Consider the following 5893-nt stretch of genomic DNA (forward strand, 5'->3'; position numbering starts at 1 on the left):
GAGATCTAAAGCATTTTCCAATGCTCATCTTTCAACTGTCATAATGAGTCATGATATACTAAAGAGCAAGCGAAAATAAACGTAACGGTACAAAACCTTACGCTGACGACAGATCCGTCAGTCACAATGCTTTGCGCAGCGGAAGTGGGAGCCGTCGTTGCTAGGCTCCCAGTCGTGAACTAGTGTACGAGCAATGCAAATCACTATCAAAAACCCATAAATTAACAATTAGTCAATATGGGATAGAAGTATTTTAATAACCAAATCGCTGCAGTATGGCCCGTTAGCTCAGTTGGTTAGAGCGTCGTGCTAATAACGCGAAGGTCGTGGGTTCGATCCCCCCACGGGCCACTTCTTTTTTTAACATTAACTAAAATTCGTGGGACTTCGTGTGTGTATGTTGTCTAACTCCGATTTTCGTAATATTTTCATTCACCAATATTTGTTGCACTACCAGCCTTCTATTCTTAAACATTATTTGATAACGTCGTTGATTTTCTCATCAGAGAATTTTATACAAAAAATACAGCATGCTACGACACAGTAATTGTATATTTAACTTCTATAAATCTTTTAAATGTTCAGTTATTAAAACAGTTGCCGTTTTACATAGGATATTCAATAATAAAAATGCTTGCAATAGTACGCGATACATCTCTTCCAAAACTCCTACGTCACTTGATCTGACTGGAAGTGAAGAATACGAAAGAATTCCATTTGTTGTTAATAAAAAATATTTTTACATCTCAATACGTATTTCGTTTATCAGGTCATTTATTATAATGAAACAGTTGTTCCAGCCCTAATGTAGCACAAACAGATAAGCACTGAATGAACTTGAATGATATACGAGGGTGAGTAAAATGAAAACCTTACATATTTTTTTAAATATTATTTATTGTGCAGAAGTGGTACAAAGCTGTATCACTTTTCAACATAATCTCCCCAGGCTCAATGCAAGTCTTCCAGCGCTTACAAAGTACATAAATTCCTTTAGAAAAAAAATTCTTTGGGTAGTCCGCGCAACCACTCATTCACCATGTGGCGTACCTCTTCATCATAACGGAACTTCTTTCCTCCCATTGCGTCTTTGAGTGGTCCAAACATATGGAAATCACTTGAGGCAAGATCTGGTGAGTATGGTGGATGAGGAAGACACTCAAAATGCAGGTCTGTGATTGTTGCAACTGTTGTACGGGCAGTGTGGGGCCTTTCATTGTCATGTTGCAAAAGGACACCTGCTGACAGCAAATCCACGTCGCTTTGATTTCATTGCAGACCACAGATGAGAGCACAGTCTGGCGTTAGCTGCCGCAGCGGTCGCACGCTCCTCAAGTTTGCCCCGTGAACGTACAGTGTTTACGCCAGTGTTTTCGTGTTTTGTGACGTTTTGCACGTGAATTAAGCGTTATCAATTGCGCATTTGGTCTTCTTTCGTGTCATCTTTCTACGAAGTGCCGTTGGGATTTCGGCGTTGTCCGAGATTTCTTCGCTGCAGAACACCATGGCAAACTCCGTGAGAAAAAACACCGTGATTTTCACCTTCGACAAGTACACCCGTCGAGTACAGCCCTCTGCACTTGAAATACACGACTGGATTACCGAGGTAATTGGCCTTCATTCTGAATCTGTTCATACCATGCAGCTGGACTCTGATGAATACTGCATTTTTGTAAAGTTTAACGATTCCGCGAGTGTAGACCGCTTTCTGGCAAAATTTGGTTATGAAACGGAATTTATACACCGTGATGGTACTAAAAGTACTGTCAAACTCCGGAATTCCGAGTCTGTAATTAGGAATGTTAGGGTTTTGAATATTCCCATAGAAGTAGACAATTCGAAAATTAAAGATGTCCTATCAAAGTATGGGGTTGTCAGGCAAATAGTCAACGAAAGGTGAGCTTCGCATTTCAAGCTGCAGTGCTTTAACGGCATTCGCTCCGTGGAGATGGAAGTGAAAGCAAACATTCCCTCCCACATCTTTGTTGACGGGCACAAGGCGCATGTTATGTACTCAGGGCAAACCCCTACATGTCATGTATGTAACGAGTCTGGTCACCTCCGTCAGGACTGCCCTCGCCGTGTATTTGTGCTAACAAATAACCTTACGCAACGCCGGAAATTGACACTCAACGATTTGTTGCCAGCCAGTAATACAACAGAGCCGGCGGCGGTCGTGGATCCTGTTACTACCTCTGAAAATGTTGCACTTAATGTTAATGACTTTCCGTCTTTAAAACCTGCATTAACTGCTGAAATTCCGTCCCGTGACAGCGAGATTCCCACAAAAAAGCGTCCTCTAGAGGACACTGAAAGAAATGTTGATGAGGACTCTTCCTGTGAAACACCCGTTGCCAGGAGGCCGAAGCCCAGTCCTGAAGATCTGTTAGAAGTGGAAAAAGGAGATGGAATGACGGTCGATGTGGCTCCCACTTCCGCACAAGGACTTACACCGCCACGAACAGATAGTGACGCAGCGGATAGTGATTTTTCACGGAAATGTGACCCTGAGCCTGAGGTCACGGCTGAAATAACCGCATCAAGTGCACAACCCATACAGTGCAAACCGTACGAGGAAGTACCAGGTAAAGAACCTGCTGACTCCGAAGCGCAACGCCGCGCCGAAGGAGGAAATACACAAGCATCACCGCCTCGCCAGCAAAACAACACAACAGACACCACGCCGGAGCCAAACATTGACGACTCGCAAGCCACGGCCGTTGCCCCATTTAGCCACCGCCGGCGGCTGCGACAGACACCGGGTCTTGCTGTCACGCGTCATCAAGCGAAAGTCACACCAGAGAAGAAAGACATAAAGAAAAAGAATATTAAATATGAAGTCATCAGGGCCAACACTGACGCGGAGAAAGAGAATGGCCACAGTGACTTATAGCAATGCGTTGTCAGGATTTCAGGATACTTTTCTTCTCAAGCTATTTGTTTAAAAGCAATGCAAATTTTTGTAGGCAGTTAGTACATGTAATGGGCACACAGCTTGTAAAGATCGTGCCTTGTAGGGAAGCACGTTTGCTGCTATAATCATACCTAACCTCATCTCAAATAGCTTCTTCCGGTATGTCTGTGCTGCAAGCTTATAGCATTACTACTATTAACATTAGTCCGCCGCTCGTGGTCTCGCGGTAGCGTTCTCGCTTCCCGAGCACGGGGTCCCGGGTTCGATTCCCGGCGGGGTCAGGGATTTTCACCTGCCTCGAGATGACTGGGTGTTTGTGTTGTCCTCATAATTTCATCATCATCCAGGAAAGTGGCGAAATTGGACTGAGCAAAGATTGGGAAATTGTACGGGCGCTGATAACCACGCAGTTGAGCGCCCCACAAACCAAACATCATCATCATCATCATCATACTATTAACATTAATAAAATACAGTCACCATTGAAATTGGCAGCACTAAAAGAATTCTTGTACCAGTCCGGAACAGATATCGCGTTGCTACAAGAAGTTGCGATAGCGGAATTTCGGATCCCAGGCTTTTTTGAAATTGTTAATGTTTCTACGGAAGCCAATATCGGTACAGCCATTCTTATAAGGGAAGGCATTCCGGTGACTGAAATCGAACGACTAGAATCAGGAAGAGCAATAGGCATAAAAATTTTCGATGTGACAGTGATTAACCTTTACGCCCCATCAGGAACTTCCCACAAATTGGATCGTGCGAAGTTTTTTCAAGATGAACTGATTTATTTATTGAGGAAAAATCCGTGTTCTCTTATACTAGGTGGAGACTTTAACTGTGTTTTAAACCAGAAAGATCAACAACCCAACTTCAACTACTCGCCACAGTTAAAAAAGTTAGTAAGTGATCTACACCTTAAGGATGTGTGGGAACTTCAGCACCCGACGTCAGTCGGGTTCACGTATATAACCAGCCACTCTCGCAGCAGACTAGATAGAATTTACGTGTCATCAAATTTGCAAAATTATTTATTAAACGTTGAGACTATTCCAGTGTATTTTAGCGATCACAGTACACTTTTAACTTGCTTTAATCTAAGTGTACAGCCAACCCGTCGATTCAGAGGCCAATGGAACTTAAATATCTCTGTTTTAACTGACGAAGAACTGGAACAGGAAGTAAGGTTTGCGTGGACTATGTGCCTCCGCACAGTAGACAAGCACCCAACAGTCATTGACTGGTGGACAAGGAGGGCTAAACCAAGGCTGCGGAAAGTTGTCATGCAGTATAGTGCAGCGAGGCACAGGGAGTTGAGGAATACAATGGAGTTTTATTATAAGGTTTTAAGAGACTTATATAAACAGGCACATGATGACGTAATTCGTCTGAATGATATCAAAAAAATAAAAGCCAAGTTATTAAGCATTAAACGGCAACAGATGGAGGGACTAAAAATTAAATCGAAAGCCACATCAGTCATAGCAGATGAAACAGCTTCTCTGTATCACTTGGTGCGGCATGCTAAAAATAGACGTCAAACTTTTATTGATGAAGTCCAGACGCATACTGGTACAAAGCTCACATGCCAGAGAGAAATACTGGACGAAGTCCACAGGTACTATGAAACCTTATATGCCCCTACCACAGTGGAAGATGCAGCTCTCGCGGATTTTCTCACTATTTTAGGTCCACAATTGTCGGGAACAGACAACGCTGACATCCTGTCACCTATTACTAAAGATGAAGTGCATGAGGCAGTGCGTAACTCACCTCTCAAAAAATCTCCGGGACTTGATGGCCTCCCTGTGGAGTTTTATGCCCGCTACTGGTCTATAATTGGGGATAAGATCACTTCCATGGCAAATGAGGTCCTGAACGGAAAAACGGTCCCTGCAGAGTTTAAGGAAAGTAAAATAGTACTGATTCCTAAGACTAAAGGCAAAACCAACTTAAACAATTTTCGGCCTCTTTCGCTACTAAATTCTGATTACAAAATAATTTCGCGTATTATCAACAAAAGACTCTCTGCCTTTTCCAACAAAATATTGAGTCATCACCAATCTTGCTCTCCGACCAGAACGATATTCGAAAGTCTATCTGCATACAGAGACGTCATTGCAATTACCTCAGTGACAAGTATAAAATGTGCTTTAATCTTTATAGATTTCAACAAAGCTTTTGACCGCGTTAGTCATAGATACCTCTTTGCGACGCTGTCAAGAATGGATTTCCACCCCCAGATTGTGAACATGCTAAGGAATATTGCAACAGGTGTAAATGCGAAAATAGCAATCAATGGCCAAACATCTAAACCCATACAGATAAGGCGAGGGGTTCCACAGGGCAGTCCCTTATCAATGTTTTTATTTTCAGTATCTTTAGAGCCCTTCCTCCGCACTGTCCACGCAAGATTAACAGGCATAACATTGAGTGGTGAGAAAACTGTCATACGAGCTTATGCTGATGACGTGGGCGTTGTAATAAGGAATAAGGAGGAGACAGTTACACTGGAAAGAGAAATCCAAAGATATTGTCTAGCGTCGGGAGCGACAGCAAATGAAAACAAAAGTCAAATATTGAATCTACGGGGCCTAGATCACCTTCGACTGGCATGGGCAAAACAAGACAACAAACATAAAACTTTGGGAATCACCTTAATGGCATGTCCGATGCGGATGGCTGCTTTTAACTGGACGGAAACTAGGAGGAAAGTTCATGGTGCTGTAATGGAGAACATCCATCGAACTATGGACCTGGTGCAAAAAGTCAGATTCATCAACTCCTGCGTTTTGTCTAAAGCGTATTTCACTGCGCAGGTATTTCCAATCCCTAAACTAGTAGCGAAAGGGATCATGTCCACTGTTACCAATTATTTATGGAGAGGAGACATATTCAGGGTTGGTGCGACTACGGTTATACTGGATGTCAGAAACGGGGGCCTCGGTTTGGTGGATATTCGCAATAAAGCGTCTGCTC

General features: G+C 43.1%; 1 non-coding gene across 1 annotated transcript; it reads left to right on the forward strand.

The window, feature by feature from the left end:
* The first annotated feature begins 277 nt into the window (after positions 1-277).
* On the forward strand, positions 278-351 carry Trnai-aau (transfer RNA isoleucine (anticodon AAU)). The gene has a single exon. It is a non-coding gene; the product is annotated as a tRNA-Ile (tRNA).
* Positions 352-5893: the final 5542 nt, after the last annotated feature.

This window comes from Schistocerca cancellata, chromosome 9 (genome assembly GCF_023864275.1).
Source record: "Schistocerca cancellata isolate TAMUIC-IGC-003103 chromosome 9, iqSchCanc2.1, whole genome shotgun sequence".
Taxonomy (NCBI): Eukaryota; Metazoa; Arthropoda; class Insecta; order Orthoptera; family Acrididae; genus Schistocerca; species Schistocerca cancellata.